The sequence below is a fragment of the Paroedura picta genome, chromosome 2, assembly GCF_049243985.1.
Source record: "Paroedura picta isolate Pp20150507F chromosome 2, Ppicta_v3.0, whole genome shotgun sequence".
NCBI lineage: Eukaryota > Metazoa > Chordata > Lepidosauria > Squamata > Gekkonidae > Paroedura > Paroedura picta.
In genome coordinates, this window is record NC_135370.1 from 70,812,358 (window position 1) to 70,834,426 (window position 22,069).

The window sequence follows — 22,069 nt, forward strand, 5'->3', positions numbered from 1 at the left end:
TACACTTAGCATGTTTGAAATGAGATTAATTGTATCATAGTGTGTATGTTGTTTGCCACCCCGAGTCTGCCTTTGGTGGAGAGGGTGGGTTATAAATGTAAAGAAATAAAAATAAAAAAATAAATATGTAGCTAACATATTTAGATAAGGAACTTCCTGATTTTTTTTTTTCAAATACACTCCTCCTGTGTCCCAGTTGGCTCATCTGAAGGCTTCATGCTCCTTTTGAGCATACTTCCTACTTGCCAGACTGGATAGAGAAAATGAAGACAATGGAAGAGTTAGACAGTTAGGTCTCCCTTCTTTCTAGACAAAGTTGGTTTCTCTTCATAATAATGCTGTTTTATTCTCTCAAGCAACCTGGTGCTAGACCTCTTGCATATTTAAACTCTGCCAACAACAAGCCAAGCTTGGATGTTTTCTTGTGCTTGAGAAAAGACTGAATCATTGTCCAAGTCACGAGGAGACAAGGATTGGCTTTAGCCTGTCCGTAAGTAATGGGTGCAGGGGAAGCAGAATATCCCATGATGATAGCTCTGGTTCCAGTGCACCTTTGTGGCCACCACATAGAGCAGGGGTAGTCAAACTGTGGCCCTCCAGATGTCCATGGACTACAATTCCCATGAGCCCCAGCCAGTATTTGGAGGGCTGCAGTTTGACTACCCCTGACATAGAGGGAATAAAGGAAACTTGTTATTCGTAGGAAGGGAGGCAGCAGATGTGATGCTCTACTGTGAACTCTGCAGCCAGTTTCATATGTGCAAGCAGCAATAATTACAAAACTAGGAAAGCCCTGCCAGGAGACAGCTGCAAGCTTCAAGGTCAAAGGTGACTGACAACATTATTCAACTAGCATTGCTGCTTGGAACCCAATACAGTGCAGTCTACTACATAGAATCAGAAATAAATCCAAACTGTGAATTTTAGGGAGGGGAGTTCCATCCCAAACTTTCCTCTTACACTAATCCTAGGCCTAGTCTGAACACAATAGATAATGTACTTTCAATGCACTTTAGAAGTAGATTTTCCTGTTCTGCACAGGAAAATCCAGCTGCCAAAGCACATTGAAAGTGCATTATCCTATGTGTGCAGACTAGGCCCTAATCTGTGGATGCAGACCTGGTTTACACATGGTTTATCCCTTAATGGGGTATTACATTTTTTCATATTCCCAACACTAATAATTTCCAGAAAATGCGGGCCCAATTTCTAGCTCCTATTTTTACATCAATTAAAAAGGTGGACAAAACTTGAAAACTTGAACAATGGATTCAGACAGAATATATTATCAGCCCCAAGCAGACCAGATTCATGCATGGCTGCTCTGCCAGGCTGAAAAATATACAATCTTTAGTATATGTTGCCTTTATTGGTCTACAGCAACTTTTAACTCTGTACCAAGAAGACAGTTATGGACCAAGTTGAGAATTACTTCCAATGATGGTAGACTGTTATGATTAATTGAAAGACTCTTATGTTTGTCTTCACTGTAACAACCTTGGTTATTTGTCTAGATTATTTCCATTGAGAAGAGGAGTTCATCTAGGATGGGTTCTGGCTCCTTTACTGTTTAATGTATATATTAGTGATTTGTTTAGAAAGTTGAAACTAGGGGTGGGCATGAACCTGGAAAATAGAAGCTTGTGGATTTTGTGGGGGGTCATGGGTTGGGAGGACATCACAAACCTCAAATCCTGAACTTGCACAGACACCCCCGTGTTCACAAACCTTTGGGTTCGCTTGAGTTCATTAACTGTAGCTGTTTCCTGTTTCACATACATGTGAAATTCATTATGGAGCCCCCTAACTGTGTTGCCTCATTGTCAACATAGTTTCTGAGTCTTGTCCAGTGTCAATCCTTCTCCCCTTTGAGCCTGGTAGGTGGTCATCTACCCACCTACCCATGGCATAGTTTTACAGAGGAGCATGGTTTCCAATGGACTTAATGGATGATGACTGAAATGGGCATCAGGAGATCCCAAGGGGGCCAATTGGTACCCAAACGTATGACCATGAGGATCCACAAACCTGGAGGCGCCTGGATGGGGTGTAGTTCCCAACACACTCCCTGGATCCTGGGTCAGGTGCTCTGACCTCCCACCTAACCAACTTTCTACCTGCCTACCTACCCAGCTATCTAGCTACCTACCTAACCAACTTTCTATCTGCCTACCTAACCAGCTATCTACCTACATACTTAACCAATTGTCTACCTAGCTATCTACCTGCCCACCTACACCACTATCTACACACCTATCTAACATCTGCTGAGCACAACTACCTATGAGCACTGGACCCAGGGCCCAGGGAGTGCAGTGACAGCTACAGCACATTTTGGCCCCTCCAAGCTTGAGGACTCTCCTGGTTACCTCTCGCCCCATAGGCACACCCTCCAGATCCATCATGCAGCCCCCCTCTCCCCAGAAATTATCGCAATGAACTCCGGGACATGACTGGCAGCTGGATAGCCAAGCAAAGGCAGTGATGCCTGACCATCTCCAGGTGCCAAGCCAGGGTTGAGTATGTTTTTGGCCTCTCCTTCCTGTGGGAGGGAGCAGCCATGGCCCCTCAATGCAGCATCTCCAGAAGTTTTATCTCTAGTAATAGAGGTCATAAACCATCATTCATAAATATTTGTGGCCAAACTTTCCATTGTGGCCTATAGCTCCACTCTCCTGTCCTGACATTCTACTTTGAAAGCAACCACTGTAGACTTATTTCTCCATTGGGAGTGTTGTTTAGGGAAGGAAACTCTTCCCATCAAAAGCTTTCTGTGGGGCACCCTGGATTACATGGGAGGGAACACTACCCCTTAACAGGGCCATAGTCCTACTTCCCACTCTTAATCCCACCTGACTTGTGGCCACCTGGGCAGAAAACTGAGCATTAGCCTCTGTCTGGATCACCACAACCGCCTGCCAATGCTATATGCACCTACCCACCCAGATGGGTTGGCACCTGCCAGAATATGTGGCACTTTTAGTGGAGGCTCTGTCCATAATGAGTCCCAAACTCTGATAGGTCAAGAGGACTGTTTCCATCACAGGGGGAAGTATGCCTGGGGAAGTATGCCTGGAGAAAGAATGTAAACTTGGCCCTTGGTGTAGGAGTTGTTGGGGACCTTCTCACTAGATGGGGAACTATGGGCCAGTTGTCATCACAGTAGGGTGAATATGCTGTAGGTGCTGGCGGAGAGTGGAGGATGAAAGGTGGCTTGGGTCAGTCCCATGGTGCAAATCTTGCACTTCACAACACAGGGGTCACTGGAAATTTTTTGGAAGTGGTCCCAAAGCTCGGGCTGAAACCTGGGACCCAATCTGGGCCTGTGAGCCGGTCTAAGAGGCTGTGAATGAGGTCCACCCCTAGTCCTCAAGGATGGGCCCAAGGATGTATTTGAGGCAGATACAGACATGGTGGCATTTGATGTTATAAGAAAAGGGGTGGGCCTCTCTACTCCACAATGCATGCACCTCATCTGCAACCTACCCCTCACTCAAGCCTGAACACACATTTGCACTCTATCACTCATTTCATTGGGGGAAACGGAAAAGGAATTTAGAAGAAGTAGAGTTGGTCTTTATATGCCACTTTTCTCTACCCAAAGGAGGCTCAAAGTGGCTTACAGTTGCCTTCCCTTTCCTCTCCCCACAACAGACACCCTGTGAGGGGGGTGAGGCTGAGAGAACCCTGATATCACTGCTTGGTCAGAACAGCTTCATCAGTGCCATGGTGAGCCCAAGGTCACCCAGCTGGCTGCATGTGGGGGAGTGCAGAATTGAACCCGGCATGCCAGATTAGAAGTCCACACTCCTAACCAATACACCAAGCTGGCTCTCGATCTATGGAGGAGAGAGCAGTCACTTTCAAACTCTCAATTCAGGCCTGACAGATAAATCAGAGAAATGTGAGATGTATAAATCAGTGTGTTTGTTTGTTTGTTTGTTTGTTTGTTTGTTTGTTTGCAGAGGGGAATAATGGTGGGGTGGCTATTACAATTCACAACCAACCCTTGCATAAAATCAACTAGGAGTTGCCTCAATTGTCCTTGGATGTAAAAGAAAGGAAAGCCCCAAGACAAAGGAAAACCAAAAAGTCTAATTGCTCAGGTAAATGACCCTGAAAAGGAGGGGAAAAGTGGCAAACAAGATCCTCACCCAAACGTCTCCCAAATTACCCCTTGACACCTATGACTGGACTTGCTGTCAGGCTACAGAATGTCCAAAGGGGCAATGAGCATGCAGGTAGAAAGGAAGGAGGACTGTGGAATGGATGTCCTCCAAACGCAGGACCACAGCCACAATTTTTTTTTTAAGAGAGAATACCTGGTCAGGAGGGGGGAATTGCAGAAGGTGAAGGTAAAGTTATCCCCTGTGCAAGCACCGGGCCATGTCTGACCCTTGGGGTGATGCCATCTAGCGTTTTCTTGGCAGACTCAATACGGGGTGGTTTGCCAGTGCCTTCCCCAGTCATTACTGTTTACCCCCCAGCAAGCTGGGTACTCGTTTTACCGACCTCAGAAGGATGGAAGGCTGAGTCAACCTTGAGCCGGCTGCTGGGATCGAACTCCCAGCCTCTTGGACAGACAGCTTCAGACAGCATGTCGCTGCCTTACCACTCTGCGCCACAAGAGGCTCTTGGGAATTGCAGAAGGACATCTCAAACTGATTGCACCCTGATGCAGCAAAAGCAGTGATATATGACTGGCTTCAAAGTGTGTCAATAGGCTGTGAGCCGGAGAAAGAGGGTAGAAAAGAGAAAAGCACAGAAAATGAAAACTTGATTGGAAAAGGTGACATTTTAGGGTAGTCCCATGTGTGATCCAGGGGAAAGAATTGAGGAAATAAAATGTGGAAGTCAAGATACTGATTTGGCTATCCAGCCACAGCCACCCCAGATACCAGGGAAAGATGCTGAGTTTGGAGCCACAGCCCCCCCCCCCACGTACCCAAGTGAAGGTGAATCTTGAGGCAAAGCAGCACCTCAGATTCAGAACGCTGCGAAATAGAAACCAGGATTTATTGGTGATCTTTCTCCCCACTCCCAAGAAGAAAGTTACAAATGGATTTGAGATTATTCTATCTGCTGAAATGCTGAAAGCCTGTATGCTGATTTGGCTGTGCAGCGAAAACCAGCTACCCCGCACTCACACATGCCTTAAGTAAAGGGAAAAGTCAAAATAAAAAAATTAATTAACATTTATTTTTCCTCAATATAAATCTGTGGATTTGTTTTGCAAATGAGATGCCATGGTGTTCATTATTTAGCAGATTCCAATTTGTGTTGGCTGTTCTTGGCAGCTAATGAGTTTTGCAGGGATATAAAGACATGCACGTAGGTAACATCATCAATAAACAATGTCATCCTTTAGAGAACTGACTTCATGTGAGCACATTTGAATATTCTTCTCAGAGTGGCGTTCTATAAACAGTCTACAGGGCAATGTTGATGATAGGGAAGGAAAGGTAAAGTCCAGTGCTTCTGAAGATCACCAAAATCCTAGAACACTGTACTCAAATTCCAGAAGGAGGAAGTCAAAGCATATTTTGTGCTTATTCTCTAGTTGTCTCCTTTCAAGAAACATACAGATAAAAGACCTAAACTGGATGATTAATTGGTTGGAAAGTATTCTGAAAAATGTATGGTGCCCTTTTATTCACCTATTAAACAATCCAAATGAGACCACTATAAAAAATCTTCACACTGTACCCTGGCAAGTACGCATTATGGATAATTTGGAACGAACCCTAAACTCATATATCCATCTCTCTATGCAAAAAGGTTCCATTCATTGGATGGTTCTATCCTCCCCTCCTTTTTTTTTGCACTTAGCTTTCCTAGTTCATATCAGAGATGCTATACATGATGGAGGAGAGAGTGTGAACTCTAGATTTATTCCTGCACCCCACTACATCTGCAACCTACATGACTGGTCATAGTATGAAACTGATCCTAGTCTTTAGAATGTCCAGAATATTTTCCACTGAATCACAGGATAATGAAACAACAGGATGTGCATTACAGCATTCATTCAGCTTTTTTGCTTACATCAGTTAAGTGCCTACAGTTACCAGTCAGTAGATGTTGACATACTTAGCAATGCATTAAATCCTAAACTGAAGGGCTGAGAATCACAACAACCCAGTGATAGTATCCTCTGAGACATGGTTGGGTAGGAGAGAGAGATCCTGCTTAAGATCATCCTCTAGTATTGTAGCCAGTACACAAATGATTCTGGGAGATCCATCTGGTCACTTTATTGAATCTAAACTGCATCTCAAGTCACTTGCAGATGGAAAATATTAATGCATGCACTAGAAAACTGCCATCAGCAGCACCAAGAACTGAACTTAAAAAGAATAACAAACTAGTTCTTGAGGGCTCAGTTAAAGGTATGCCCCAGCAGTCCTCAACCTTTTTGAGCCTGCAGGTACATTTGGAATTCTGAAACAGTATGGTAGATGCACAAAACAGCTGCTTTAGGTGGCACAGCAAGCCTCAAAATGGATAACCAAAATGGGTTATCTTCAGCCACACACTGAAGATGAGTGTGCTGTGGTGGCAGCTGTCCTGCCCCTGAGTGCCTCCTCCTCCAACCGGCTTGCCTGTTTGTCCATCAGCCAGCCAAGCGCCTACCATCCCCCCACCCCTGACCACCCCCTCCTCTTTCCACTTTCCCCCAAGTCTCGGAGGCTGCAGATCCCTGCCACGTGAGAGCTGTTCTTGCCGTTGAGTTCCATAACAGCTGCCTGCAGCCTTTCCAGGTCCTGAGGGGAGGCCATCTGCAGAGTTCTTCCAATCCACCCCCCTAATCTAGCGCCCATAATATTCCAGAATGCAATGGGTTTGACCCCTAGTATGTATATAAACAGGAGTCAGGCAGCACGGAGAAGTCATTATTTAAAAATATGAAGCCAGAGATATAGCAGCCCAAGGGATAGATGGATTATAGGACCTTTACTCGTACATTGTACTCATGCATCTGAACTGGTGGGCTCAGGGTCATGAAAGCTTATCTTTACACTGGTCAGGGAATGGTATAAATAAAGCAGTAAGGGGTGGGGGGTGGGCACAGTCTGGGATGGGGGGCAACGATTGGCCCCTTGGCGCGGACTGACAAGTGGAGGGCCCTTGGCCCAGGACTGATTGGCCCTTGACCCAGGACTGACAGGTTGGGAGGCGCGAAGTGCCTCCTGACCCCCCCCCAACGTGCGCCACCTCCGGCCCACGCTCGCCATTGCCACACTGCTTGCCAACACGCCAGGTAGGCCCCCAGGCTCTGGCGTTGGCAGGCAGGCTGGAGGCTGGCAGGGGGGAAAGGCTCGGCTTGCCCGGGGTGGGGGCTCCTTCCCTGCCACCCAGGAAGCATGTCCGCCAGCTCGAAGAGCGCTTCCTGGATGGCGGACAAGGCCTGTAGCCCGGGGGGAGGGTCGGCCTTGGCTGCCACCTAGAAAGCATGCCTGCCACCTCCCAGAGGCGGTGGCTGCGCTTCCTGGGCGCCAGGGAGGACCTGCTAGTGCCTGCTGTATTTCCCATACAGCGGCTTAATTTCTAGTGCTGCAATCAGTCAACTGCTCTTTAAGGTGTCACAGCATCTGCTGACCTTCAGGTAGGGTTGTGGAAATCTCCCAGAATTATAATTGATCTCTAGACTAGAGATCTGTTGAGAAAAAATGGCAGATTCAGATGATGGGCATGTTGGCATCACATCCCTGCTGAGCTCCCACCCTTCCCTAGATTCTGCCCTCCTCAGGGGTCCAGGCCCAAATCTCCATGATTTCCGAATCCATAGCTGGCAATTTATTACCACAAGACCTTTTTTAGCTGCAACAAACTACCATTTCTACCTTCCTGAAACACTTCCATGATTCCATGCAAGTTTTTAATATCCAGAACCTCATTTATTTCTGCTTTGTGATATTCCACAGGCATCAGCAGATTGGGTTTCTTCATGATAAGAATTAATGGCTGCCTGCAATAGCTTGCATAGGTCATCTTGATAAATTGCCAACATGAGGAAGTAACAAAGTTAGCTCTCCCAGACAAAAATAGCACTGAACTACTTATCCTCTATTATTGCTGATGTCTGTCCTTTCCCCCTGATAAAATCAAGTCAACAATGTGTGAAAATCTATAAATACAATTCTCCTTTATCTAAATAATTCTCTGTGTGATGCTCTGAGTCCCTTAGCAACCAGTTACAAGCCTGCCAACCCCCCCCCCCCAAACAGCGAATAAAAAAAGCCAGATAAATATAAGCGAAGCTCAGGGGGGAGAGTAGATAGCATATGGAAGATCTGTGGCCAGGAGGGTCTCCCCAAGGCTTGCTTTCTTCAAAGCAGCTCTTTGGGTTTCTAACTGCATTGAGGACACTGGGCAAGGCGAGATTTAGGGCAGTTCTGCACCCAGGAAAAATAGTGAAATACTTACCTTTTGCAAACACCATATTTTTGGCACTTTGCACAACATCGTCAGCATCCAGTGACCCAGCAGCAAACCGGCAGCTACATCCTCCATTTTAAAGCACTAGTGGGGGAATTGCATAAACTGGATTCCCCCAACTATGTAGTGCAAGCAGGAGGAGAGCCCACACCAAAGGAATGCACTATCTCCGGCTCCAGAGCCCACCCTTGCACCCGCCTCCCTCTCCCTTATCCTGGGGATGGGGCTTTTTTAAAATTACAAATTGCCTGGAGCAATGAATAGGCGTACAATCACCTAGGCAGAGCAAAACAAAAACAAAAACTTTTCCCCACCAGTTTACACACAAAGCATGCCCTCCCCCCAAAAAAAGTCAGGAAAAAGATCATTTCAAAGCTCAGAATTCCAAGAGGGGTGGCAGTAAAAAAAAAACCCTATGCATCTATGCATAGGCATTTAAACGGTAAACCCTTATTTAAAAAAATAGTTCACACTGCAGTCCCTTTAAAAGAGGGAGAAAGGTGATTGGCTGCCTGTCTTGACAGGCGGAAGAGAGGAGAGTGTCTAGTGGGTTTCCCCTCTTCCACCATTTCAGGCAGGCGTGTGGAGTGGCAAGAAGCGTGAGAAGGCGCCAGAGGATCCAGGATGTGAGGAATAGCTGGAAGCGCGATTTTTTCTAGTGTTACACCATTGCACTGGAATAACGCTATTTTTTTAATGTGCAGAAGAGCCCTTAGACTTGAGGAACAGGATGGGAGAAAAAGATAAATGCATTCTTTACCAGAAGAGCCTCTTGTGGCGCAGAGTGGTAAGGCAGCCGTCTGAAAGCTCTGCCCATGAGGCTGGGAGTTCGATCCCAGCAGCCGGCTCAAGGTTGACTCAGCCTTCCATCCTTCCGAAGTCGGTAAAATGAGTACCCAGCTTGCTGGGGGGTAAACGGTAATGACTGGGGAAGGCACTGGCAAACCACCCCGCATTGAGTCTGCCATGAAAACGCTAGAGGGCGTCACACCAAGGGTCAGACATGACCTGGTGCTTGCACAAGGGATACTTTTACCTTTTATTCTTTACCAGATCTGCTTCCCACCATAAATTCTTTGTAACAGAAATAAAACCAGGCTCCATTCTAATAACAGATCCTCCTACTAACAGAACTTAAGCATATGAAGGGGGCAAATAGATATACTTTGATGATGTTTTGTAGTCAGGCTTTCTGTTTTCCTGCTGGGGGATCCCCTGCTTCTGCCACGCATATCTTGCAGCCATTCTTGTGACCTGCAGGAGAAAAATAATGGGGCACGGGGGGGGGGGGGGAACCATCATCACACAATGGTATGAAATTACTTCTGGGAAGACTGAGTTTACTCAGAAATTACATCAGTTTACTCTTGGACTTGCCAGCCATTTGATGAATTTATCACAGAGCTTCATCTCACAGTGATACTTTGTGAGAAAAAAGAGAGGCATGATGTCACTTCTGGTTTTTCCGACAGCTCTACCATGTCCCCTTCAACTCCCATCAGTTGCCAGCCACTGGTTGACAATCCTGCTTGTAGTTCATGAGGGTCCCAACTAGGCCGCAAACTCATTACCATGGAATATGCTATTTAAAAAGAAGGAACAGGTAAGAAAGAGTTAATTTGGGGGAAAAGGCCTTCAGCATTCTGGTGGTACCTGACAAAAAGAAGCTGTGTGGTTGTTAACATGGCTGCTGGACTGGTTACAACTGGCTTCTAGGGTCTAGCCTGAATAGAAGGGTGAAGGGTGCAGTATGGGGGGCTGCTTTAGAGGGTGGACTCTATGACATTATACCTGGCTGAGGTCCATCATATCCCTAAATCCTGCCATTTCTAGGCTCCACCCACAAATTTCCAGGAATTTCTTCACTCGGAGCTGGCAAGCCTACTCAACCCATAGTTTCAGTTTTTGGTGTGACAGACTCTAGTTTATTAGAGTTAGGGAAGTGTCCTGTGTTTGAACAATCACTGTAATCATAGGTTAATCAAGCCTTGGCTTCTGTAGGGTTGCCAGCTCTGTGTTGGGAAATATCTGGAGATTTTGGGGGTGCAGCCAGGATCGGCCAGGATGGGAAAGAGTTGGGAAAGGACCTCTGAGGAGTATAATGTGATGGAATCCACCCTCCAAAGCAGTTGTTTTCTCCAGGGGAACTGATCTCTGTCTCCTGGAGATGAACTATAATTCCAGGACATCCCTAGCTACCTGAGGTCTGAACCGAGCCAAATATATGTATGAGGCATGTGGTGGAAGACTCATCTTACAACTTTTTATCAGGTACAGAAAAATGATCCTTGCACATTGTATCATTTATCACTGTATCACTTTGGATCTTAACAATGGAGAAAGACAGATTCAGGTGGCTGGCCATATTGGTCTGAAGAAGCAGAACAAAATTTTAGTCCAATGGCATCTTTAAGACCAACAAACATTTATTCAAGCTGTGAGCTTTTGTGCGCTTACACACTTCCTCAAACACTCATGGAGAAAAGCAGTAACTGACTTGCACTATAAGCAGTCGCAGACCAACTGATTAGATTTTTTTTAAATTAACTATCTGTCTTTTAAAGGATTAATTAACAGAGTATTTAAATAAATGTGAATATTATATTACCCATGCCTCTGTATAGGTACTTTTTTGAGATATTGTGTGAGAAAATGTGACCCTTAGTAATCAGAGGATACCACTTATTGTTTGAAGGAAAGACCACCCCTAATATTTTATTTTTCAGACCTTATTATTCTTAAATTGCAGCCTCGCCAATTAAAACCGTCCTCCTCTGACCAATCAAGTACCTCTTGAGTTGGTGAATCTACTAATTGAACTGATTATAGCCTTCCAAGGCTCTTTGTTCTGTGTCACAGGGAATAATGAGTTTTGGGTTACCTCATGGCAGTGTTATGACAGAAAGCAAATCTCCACTGATCTCAGCATAATAGGATCATCCTATAGGCTCTGTGTTTTCATTTTGACCTTTGTTGGGCTCATGTGTAGCTTTAGGTAATTTGAAATGTATTTCAGATGTGCAGTTCAAATTCATACTGCATGTTGCTAGTTTGTTTTCATCCACAGCGATCCCACTGAGAAGTCTCAGATGAAGAAACTCCATTACAAGCTTGGTTCCCCCTCAGTGACAAATAGAAATGAATAGTCAAGAATGTCAGTACAGCTGCATGTACACTTGTGTAAATGTATGCAGCTGTGTTAGGCAATTGAAACCGTACATTTTAATGGGAGACTTAACACCCTGATAATTGGATGAAGGGGCAAAGAGTCATGTCAAATACATTGGACTCCTGATGGGAAAACATTTTGAGAATGGTCAATCAAGTATTATCCAGAATTTCCCAATCAGAATATGCGTGCAGTCATTTTGGGATGGATTCTTCCAGAGTATTGATCAGCATGACCTTGGGTAGTCAAAGGCTAATATTCCCTGTGCTATACAGAAGCAGGATGACTTTATTGAAGAAAATATGGTAAGCTGTATGTACATGTATGGAGAGCATTTTACTGTTGTTTACCAACGATTAAATGTAGAAGTATTGCAGATCAAATGGCAAACCTAAGATGTGATCCTCACTTTTCTAATGCCGTCTCATTTCTTAGGCAGACATTTATATACCTCTCAATAACACAATGAACTTATTTGCAACACAATACAGGCTATCAGTTGCCATGACTTCAGATACAAAATGAGTTTGCAGGATAGCTTTTTTAATATCTCTGCCACGAGAAAGGGCCAAAATATAACCACATTGCACTGAAAGAGAGGAAAAAATCAGTCAGAAGAACTTGGTTATTCCATGGAGGCTATGGAATTGATACATTCCAGTGGTACAAAGGGCATTGGGTGTAAACTGTTAAGTAGACCTTATCTGCCATAAGGTACACATCCATCCACATCCACACAATTTGCTATGTCTGGTTCTGCCTTTAACTGAGTAAAACCACTGGCCCATCTGGCTCAGGACTGTCTCCTCTGACCAGGCACCAATAGCACTCTAGGGACTCAGGAAAAGAAAGGCCTTCCCCCAACACTTGCTATCCGAGCATCTTTAATGGATGACTGAACCTGGGACTTTCTGCATATGAAATAAATCCTACTGAGGTATGGTCTTCCCCATGAGGCATCCTATCTGTTCAGTTAGTTTGCAGTTTTTGACCAAGCCCTATGAAGATAGGTTGAGGGACTTGGGAATGTTCAGCCTGGAGAAAAGAAGGTTGATGCTGTTTCCGTTGGCTGCAGAGGAGAGGAGATGCAGTAATGGGTTTAAACTACAAGTACAACAATATAGGTTAGATATCAGGAAAAACTTTTTTCACAGTCAGAGTAGTTCAGCAATGGAATAGGCTGCCTAAGGAGGTGGTGAGCTCCCCTTCACTGGCAGTCTTCAAGCAAAGGTTGGATACACACTTTTCTTGGGTGCTTTAGGATGCTTAGGGCTGATCCTGCATTGAGCAGGGGGTTGGACTAGATGGCCTGTGTGGCCACTTCCAACTCTATGATTCTGTGATTCTATGACACAATCATTATCCATTTCTTTCTTACTGGCACACTTTTTTTTGGTGATGTATGCTTGTAAAGTTACTGCCTCTCAGCCTAACTTATTGGACAGAGTTATCATTAGGATAAAATGCCATCCTAAGCTCCTTGGAGAAAGGGGTAGGATGCAAATGAAATAAACTGATATAATTCAATGTATGAATTCTGATTTGCCATGGAATTTATTTAATCCCCGAGCGCTGTCCATATATTGTTTTATGTGAGGCTCACTTAAACTGCCTGAGGGATATCTATCCATGTCTGTCTGTCCATCTATCCATCATATTCCTCTTCCTCTTCCTCCTCATCTTTCATACAACAAAGGATTGCCCTTGCCCTCACAGCAAAATGGAGAAGCAAGAGAGACCACTTGAATAGCAAAAAGTTAAAATTTATTTTGTTAGCAAAAGGAGAAAAAAGCTATCTTCAGATAGATAAAGAAGGCAATTTTCTTCGACACAGCAAAGACATTCATTTTCTTTTATACACTCCATTCTCCTACTCCGTGTTCTGTTATGATGTGGTAAAGAGTTTGCTACACATGCGTGAATTTCTATATTACATCATCTGGCTTCTGATTTGCTCTTGTTCTATTTCTTCATATTCTTGTCTTCAGGCCTGGATACATTCTCCCCCCTCCCATGCTATGATGTTTCTATAACTTTATACATAAGAGTTCTTTCCCATGAACATGCTATTAATACCACACACACACAGTCTATTCAACTTTTCTGCTGGTGAAAAAGGTAGGCAAGGCTACACTGTGACCGTTTATGCACTGGGAACTTCACTGCCCCAGCTTCCACGCAGGAACACAAATCGTGGGCGGATGAGGTGCACCGGGCCTAATGCTTCCCCATGTGAGTGCAGGAAGAGGTGGGGCAACCTGCCATGACTAAAACTCCAGCCTGCAGCCCAGCATGAAACCTCCAGTGCATAAACGGTCTATGTGGGCTCTACATGGATTAAAGAGGCTTAAATAAAAAGAGAAATTAGGTGACATTGAATAAAAAACCTGGCTGGATTCAGCGTGTCCTGTTTAATGAAGCACCAGCAATGTGTGTATGTTTCCTGGTCTACAATATAGTATCATATCTCCAAAGCAAGTCTTCTATTGAGTTCCAAGAACAAAAGAAGGATTCTAGAAAGAATGCATTTCAAAGTTCTTGGCAGAACAGAAATATCTATGAAAATGGCAGGAAATGAAGGACTGTGTACTGTAAGGTGACCATTATGATGTAATCCATCAGCCAGACTGTCATACATAGGTCATAATTACTGGCCTGTGCCACTTCAGCCCATGTCACCTTCAACACAACACCTGAGGCAGATCAACACCACCAATTAAATCAGGGATCTTGCTCCATTTGGGGGCAAAAATCTGTTACATCGATGTGAAAACAAAAAGAAGATGGCAAGATTCCGACGTTATCATAGACATCGGAGCAAGAAAGGTGGAGTCCGCAAAGGTAGACGGAACAGAAAGCGAGGCTCAAAGAAGAAATCTGAGAACCGGTGCAGAGGGAAAAGAGGAGGAGGAGGAGGAGGAGGAGGAGGAAGTATGGTTATGGCTATGATTTTCTTATTCTATTAGTTGACTTTCTGGACATTCTTCCATAGAACAGTGATTGCTTATGAATTTTTGTTATAACTTGATTATCTCATTAGCATGGAACCATTTTTTTACTCCATCAGATGACTTTAAATCACAGTTCCTACTGGTAACCACTAGAATTTTTAAATCAGTAGGAGGAGGGTGTTCATGTAGCTTACTTCAGTCAGTATTTAATAAGCACTTCAGAATCAGTGAAAATTGCTCGTGCTGTTCCAAAATTATTTCTAGTCTGCCTTATAATATCAATCCCACTAATTTGAAATATGATGCCATATTTAGAACTGATGAGTTCACATTTTCTGTGCAGCTTTGCCAAAATCTTATGCCCTGCAGGATCAGACCAGTGGTCTATCCTGTCTCACACAGTGGCCAACCAGTTCCTCTGGAGGGCCAGGGTTTTCCCCTATTGTAGCCTCCTGGCACTGGGATGCAGAGGTTGACTGAATGTGGAGTTCCTCTCAGTCACAATGGCTAATAGCTACTGACAGACCTATATTCTCCATGAATCTACATAATCCCCTTTTAAAGTTGTCTATTCCTGTGCCTACCACCACATCCTCTGGCAGTGAAATCCACATTTTAATCACTCTATGAAGAAGCATTTCCTTTCGTTCACCCTGAACCTGTGACCCTTAAGCTTCATTTGATGCCCTTGAGATTTTGGGAGAGGGAGAAAATATTATCTTTTCAAACTCTTTCCATCCCATGCATGATTTTATAAAACTCTATCATGTTCCCCCTTGGACACCCCTTTTTCTAAAGACAGCCAGCTTGGTGTAGGGGCTAAGAGCAGTGGCTTCTAACATGGAGAGTTGGGTTTGATTCCCTGCTCCACCTCAACTTGCAGCCAGCTGAATGACCTTGGGCTAGTCACAGTCCTTTTAGAGCTGTTTTCACAGATTAGTTCTGTCAGAGCTCTCTCAACTGTTGTGAGGGGAGGAAGAGAAGATGATTGTAAACTGCTTTGAGATGCCTTCGGGTAGTGAAAAATGGGGTATAAAAACCAAATCCTTCTTCACTGATAAGTTCCAGACTCCTCAGCCTTTCCTCATAGGGAAGGTGCTCCAACATTTTAATCATCTTGGCTGCTGTCTTCTGTACTCTTACCAGCTCTGCAGTGTCCTTTTTGAGGTAAAGTGACTCGAACTGTACACAATATTCCACATGAGGCCACACCGTCAGCTCAGGGGCATTATAATAGTGGCTGTTTTATATTCAGTCCCTTTCCTAATAGAACAAAGTTTGAGTCTAGTGGCACCTCTAAGATCAAAGTTTTATTTGTTGTATGTGGATTTGCTGTTGTTTTGGAAGGACAGGTTAGAAATAAAAAATATATATAATAATAAGTATTACTACTACTACTATTACACAAAAAATTATACCCTAAATAAAACCTTTGGGGTCTTAAAAGTGCCATTGGACTCAAACTTTGTTCTGATGCTTCAGACCAATATGGCTACACACCTGAATCCCTTTCCTAATGATCACTATCACTGAATTTGCCCTTTTCACCACTGCAGCACACGGAGTTGACACTTTCATTCAACCGTGACCCCAAGATCTTTTACCCTCTCATTCTCAGCAAGTTCAGACCTCATTAGCCTATACTTGAAGTTGGGGGTTTTGTCCCCATGTGCATCACTTTATACTTACCAGCATTGAATTTCATTTGCCACATTGTCACCCACTCACCCAGTTTGCAGAGATCCTCTTGGAGCTCTTCAGAGTCAGCCTTCGTTTTCACTATCCTGAATAATTTGGTGTCATCTGCAAACTTGGCTACTACCCTGCTTACCCCTAGTTCCAGATCATTTATAAGTAAATTAAATAGACCCAGGCCCAATACTGATGCCAGGGGGGCCCTGCTGCTTCCCTCCATTGTGAGAACTGTCCATTTCCCCCTAACTCTTTCTGTCATTTAACAGATTTTTAATCCCCTGACTGCTAAGTTTACTCAGGATTCTTTGGTGAGGTTCTGTGTCAAAAGCTTTTTGAAAGTCCAAGTCCATAATGCCTACTGGCCAATGTTGTCTACCTACTTGTTCATTTTCATAAAGGTTGGTGAAGCAGGACTTCCCTTTACAGAAACTATACAATCTTGTGCATGTGCGTACTATAGCAGTTTGTTTTTCAGGGCATATGGACATCATTTTTTTCCAGGTATGACAGTTTTTTTCTTTCATATGCAAGTAGGGTTTGAAGTCCACAGACTGTCTCAGCTCTTCCTTTGGTGTCCAAGAGCAGAACCAGAATTTTAAAATGTGAGGGGGAAACTGGCAAATAGTATAAATACTCTTTAGACATAGCAGCACAAAGTGGTTTGAGGAATACAGACAGTATGGGGAAACATTTAGGTCAGGAATTAAGACACTAGGGTATTCACATACTATTAAATTTGAATTTTTTAAATTTTGTACCAGTCTTTCTCTCTCAGCCCAACTTACATTGGTATTGTGAAGATAAAATGGAGGAGGGGGAATAGGGCTGCCATCCCACCCTCTGAGGAGACCACAAGTGCTCTGAGTGGCAGCAGGAGAAAATTTTAAAAAATCCACCACCATTTGCACTGCCATGCCACTTCTGGGGCAGCACAAGGCATTGCTTGTAGGGTAGCTCAAGGCATTGCTGGAAACTCTATGGTAAAACCATTGAATTTCCAATGATTCCTGTAGTCATCCTTCCCCAGAAGTGACAAAGCAATGCAAATAACATTGCATTCTGCCATGTCCCCAACCCTTCTGCCATTTGCCAGAAATGGTTTGGCAAACTTAGAGGGGACTGATACCCATTCTCCTTTATGTCACATCTTCCCGTAAGGAGCTCAGAGCAGTGAACATCTTCTCTGTTTCTCATGTTATCTTCCCAGTAACTGGTTAGTTCCAGACAGAGTGATTGACCCATGGTCACTCTGAGAGTTTCATAGCTGAATGGAGTCTTGAGCCCAGATCTCCCAGATCTTTATCCAACACTCTAATCACACGGTATAAGGTATTGGCTCCTGGTGCTTCCCTTCTCTCACCAAAGTGGGTCTGTGTTTGTTATTTTGTGCTTATCACATTGCAACTTGCCAGCCCCAATAAAAGCAAGCACCATACTTTAAGGTATCCAATTTCCCATCTCTGCCCAGTCCCTCTGAATTCTTGCCCAACCCCTGGCTCAATTCCTGCTCCTACTGGAAGGAGGCATATGCTGAAGATGGGAGAAGGATCAGGTGGTAGGAAACCCTCAGGTGCTGAAATGGGCCTAAAACAGCAATAAGAAACAGACATTACCTTTATTCACAGGGAAACTGTAGATTATTTTTTTAGAACAAAATGTAGAATATTGGAAAAAGGGATAAGACTGAAATGGGAGGAAAATGAGGAAGAAAGTATCTATATTATAATGAGACTAGTATCAAGCCCCATTGTTACAACGGGCTGAAGAAAGCTAGTTCAGGCCAGCCATGGTGGTGAGGCAGTCTGCAGGCAGCCATAGCCAGCAGCACCCCAGCTGGCCTCTTTCAGTGGTCCTTCCAGGGAAGGAGTGACCAAGGAGGCCAGCCTCGGGGGCTGGGATGCAGACTTCTGCGGGCAGCCCTGCAAAGGCAGGTTGCCCAGGGAGAGTGGTGCAGCTGCATGGCCCTCAGCCAGAATGGGATGTTTCCCACTAATATCAGAAAGGCAGCCCAGATGCTCAATGGTTGCCAGGGAGATCCCTTGGACTGCCTTTTCCCTATTGGTGGGATACCCCTCACACTGAAGGCCATTCGGGTTGTATTTTGCATGGTGTACCTGGTAAGGGGAAATATGGTAGAAATCAAACTTAAATTAAAAAAAAAATCATTTGCATCTTGCCTTGATCTCCAATGGGGCTTCAAAACCAGCTTACATCATTGCCCTCTTCTCCATTTTATTCTCACAGCAGACCTGTGAGTTAGGCTGAGCATGACTGATCAAGGTCACCTGGCAAGCCTCCATGGCATCAGGAGATTTTCAAACCCAGGCCTCCCAAATACTAGTCTGACACTTTTTCCCACTACAACACACAGACTCTCAAATTGAGTCTCAATTAACCAACCAACGAACACAACAGAGAACCGGCTACCTTCTTCTTTAGTGTGCTACTTTTTGGATTGCAGGGAGATTCTAATGGGTGAAACAAATGAAATCCATCTACAGTATGAAATGGAAAGAACACTCCACTCTAGTACCTCAAGACTGTATTGCCTCGTGCAGCGCAGGATGCAGCCAAGCCAGTACCAGGCTGGTTTTTTGATGCTGACTGCCCAGCTCCCAGCTGAATCCACCAATCAGCCCACTTGTTACATTATATAGAGACTAGGGGTTAAGGCCTGCTGTAGGCCCAATACAGCGGGCATTAGCAGGCCGGCAGCTGGGTATGGGAGGGCCCCTCCCCCTCCCAGTTGTAAGGCCCCCGCCATGAAGCCTTCCCCCCACCCCCTCCCAGGGCAAGTCCCCGGCTTCGGGGCAGCCAAAGGAGCAGGCCCACTGCAGCCCCGACGCGGTGGGGCTGCTCCTTTGGCCACCCCAAATCTTTTCCCCCTGCCCCCCTCCCAGCCCCAGGCCCCACCTTCTGGGCGGCCAAAGGAGCAGACCCGCCATGTCTCTGGCATGGTGTGCCTGCTCCTATGGCCACACCGTAGCCTCTGCTGCCCAACCCCCCCTCCAGCAAGGCCAGTGCATCTGGGTTGGGCCAAGAGGCGCTAATCAGGAGCCACGCACTGCGCGGCTCCTGATTGGTCCCTTGGCCCTGGACTGACATTTGGAGCTTTTATCCCGACTCGCCCACCCTTTTTTCCTCCCACATAGGCCTTACCCTTTTATTCTTACCACTTCCGCGCACCGATTTACACATAATGAGCCTAGCTGCAGGGTGGAGGGAATACAGTTAAAGGTTTAACTTTTTAAAATAACTTATTTGTTTGGCCTCCTTATACCCAACCTCTTTTATTTTTATTATCTAAACTGGAATTCTTTCAGGGACAGAAGTTTTCATTTTATGTAAAAAGGCCGAGGGAAGTAAGAAATTTTGGTTAGGCGTTGCTTGCAACCTGGACACAAACAGGATTTCCTTGTTTTTAAAAAAACCTTAACTCCATGAAAAAATTAGTCATAGCCACCCATGTTCTGATGGTTCTCATTCTCATTTCCCCCCTTCAAGATCGTCATCACTATAGGAGGTGTGTGTTATACTAAACCTGACCTGTTGGGAAATGAGCAATCTTGGAGATGAGCAATCACTGCCTGAACTGACGTCTTTCTCCGAAAACCGCAACATTCTGAAGAACACAGTGGAGAGCATTTCCGAATAAACCTTTCCTGGTTGGAATTTTGGTGATGCCTTTCCTTTCTGTGTTACAAATTCCCTTCTCATGCTCACAGTTATTTGCAGGTCACAAGCGATGTTTTTCACACAGTGCAGAAGTTTACTTCAGCTGTTCTCAAATGTTAGCAACATGCCAGATTTTGTGAAGCCTGATGCCTTAACCTCCCGCCTGCTGGTTTTCACCATACACTGAACAGCTGAGCCCCAAAGTGGGTTTTTTTGGCACCCTATATGCACTGTAGCCTTGGTGCCCATCTATTCTAGCATTCTGTTTTTTACAGTGGCCAACCAGATGTTTTTGAGAAACTAACAAACATCACATAAAGGGTGCAGCTGCCCCCAAGCAAGTGGCATTCTGAAGTTCACAGCCATTATGTAGCCTTTGATCACCTCCTTATTTATTATTCCATTGAATCTGTCTTAAGATTCTAAGAAACTTGATCTAGTAACCATCATTGGAACTAAACTCATTTTAAACAAGAATGTAAATTAATATATATTAATGTTTCTAATGTTTCTAATAATGATTATTGTGCTATTTTATTGAATCATAGAATCATAAGGAATTTCTGCATAGAGGGGTAAAATGCGAGTGGCTTCCTGCTGCCAAACACAAGATGGTAAATCTCACGTTTTCAGCCCCTCCTGCATTGAGGCTTTTTGCCTCCAGACGAGGCTGCAAGGTGAACTTCTCCCTCCGCTCCTTGGCTTGTCAAACACAGCAAGCCACCAATCACAGCACAGCAGTTTTTTTGTGGACTCTCCCCCCAGCCCCCCCCCATTTTTTAAAAGGCACACCCGTGTTGCTATGCAGTAATGCCATAACACAGACAAATTCTTTAATAAAATCCACACTGCCCCTTTGCTATGGAGAAATACCAGAATGATACAGCATCCCCCCCCCTTTTTGGGGGGAGGATTTTTTATTTCTCTTTCTCTAACAAGTGGGGGGGGGAGCCGAGCAGCCTGCCAGTCAACAGCAGCAACATCAGCCTCTCAGACAACGAGGCAAATCTCTGCTGATTCTGGGGCACAGTCACAAAGAGAAAAAATACATCTTGGGAGGGAAATTTTGCAACCAGGAAGCCTTTGAAGTGGCCAATCAGGGCACTGGAGGCTCGGCAGCAAGTTAGTTTGGGGAAAAGCAGAGAACTGCACACTTTCTCATGCTAGTTTTTGAAATATCAAGGGTTATAGCCACTCCAGGATATCGTGGACAAAAGATAGGGTCACTCCGGATCAATCATACTTGTTGCAGAGGGAAAATTTAAATCGCTCAAAATCCAAACAGAAATAACATTCTGTGTAGATGGCAGGGACCGAATCGACCAGGGACTGCAGTGAAAGCTCCGTGCAGATTCAGCCCAGGTCCTCTGCGTTTAGAAGCGACCATGTCGGAGCCCACCAGGTGTCCACCTCACTTTGGAAGCCCTTGGTCGCTTGGCTATGAGCCCCTGGCCTCCCAGCCGGGTAGACCACACTTGTAACTCAGGCTATGTTATTAAGGAGACCCCCCAACCCCCAGGGAGTCCAGTGCACAGAATCACAGAATCATAGAGTTGGAAGGGGCCATACAGGCCATCTAGTCCAACCCCCTGCTCAATGCAGGATCAGCCCTAAGCATCCTAAAGCATCCAAGAAAAGTGAGTATCCAACCTTTGCTTGAAGATTGCCAGTGAACTGAACTCCCTGCCAACAGGCTCCTACCGTGCCTAAACCGCAGCTGTGATAGAAAAAACATAACCACACAAAACCAGCAATAACACAAAGAGCAATTACAGGGCGGGAGGTTGGGTCACTGTTCAGCAGCACGGGAGAGAGGGGCCATGTAGTGCACGTGGTACCTATAAAGGCATTCATACAGCCCCTCATCATGGCTTAATGGCCATCACCCGCTGCATCAAAGCAGCCGAGGTAAGTCTCGGCTGCTAATTATTGCACTTAGGAAAATGTATATCATCATTTGGAGTTATGGGTCTTGTTTTGCTTATTGAGATAACACAATTGTATTAATCATACACAACAGCATATTTTTTTCTCTGCAAGCAGAATTAAACTTTGTCAGTCCTAAGGGTGCCACTGGACTCAAGCTTTGTTCTAAAATGGCCTTATTTTCAATCCAAGCATAGTGCAAGCTTCTTAGCAT

The 22,069-nt window shown here is 44.8% G+C and overlaps 1 long non-coding RNA gene across 1 annotated transcript; it reads left to right on the top strand.

Moving 5' to 3' along the window:
• The first annotated feature begins 14,211 nt into the window (after nt 1-14,211).
• Nucleotides 14,212-19,926, top strand: LOC143828683 (uncharacterized). The gene is made up of 2 exons (XR_013227831.1): nt 14,212-14,539; nt 19,759-19,926. It is a non-coding gene; the product is annotated as an uncharacterized LOC143828683 (long non-coding RNA).
• Nucleotides 19,927-22,069: the final 2,143 nt, after the last annotated feature.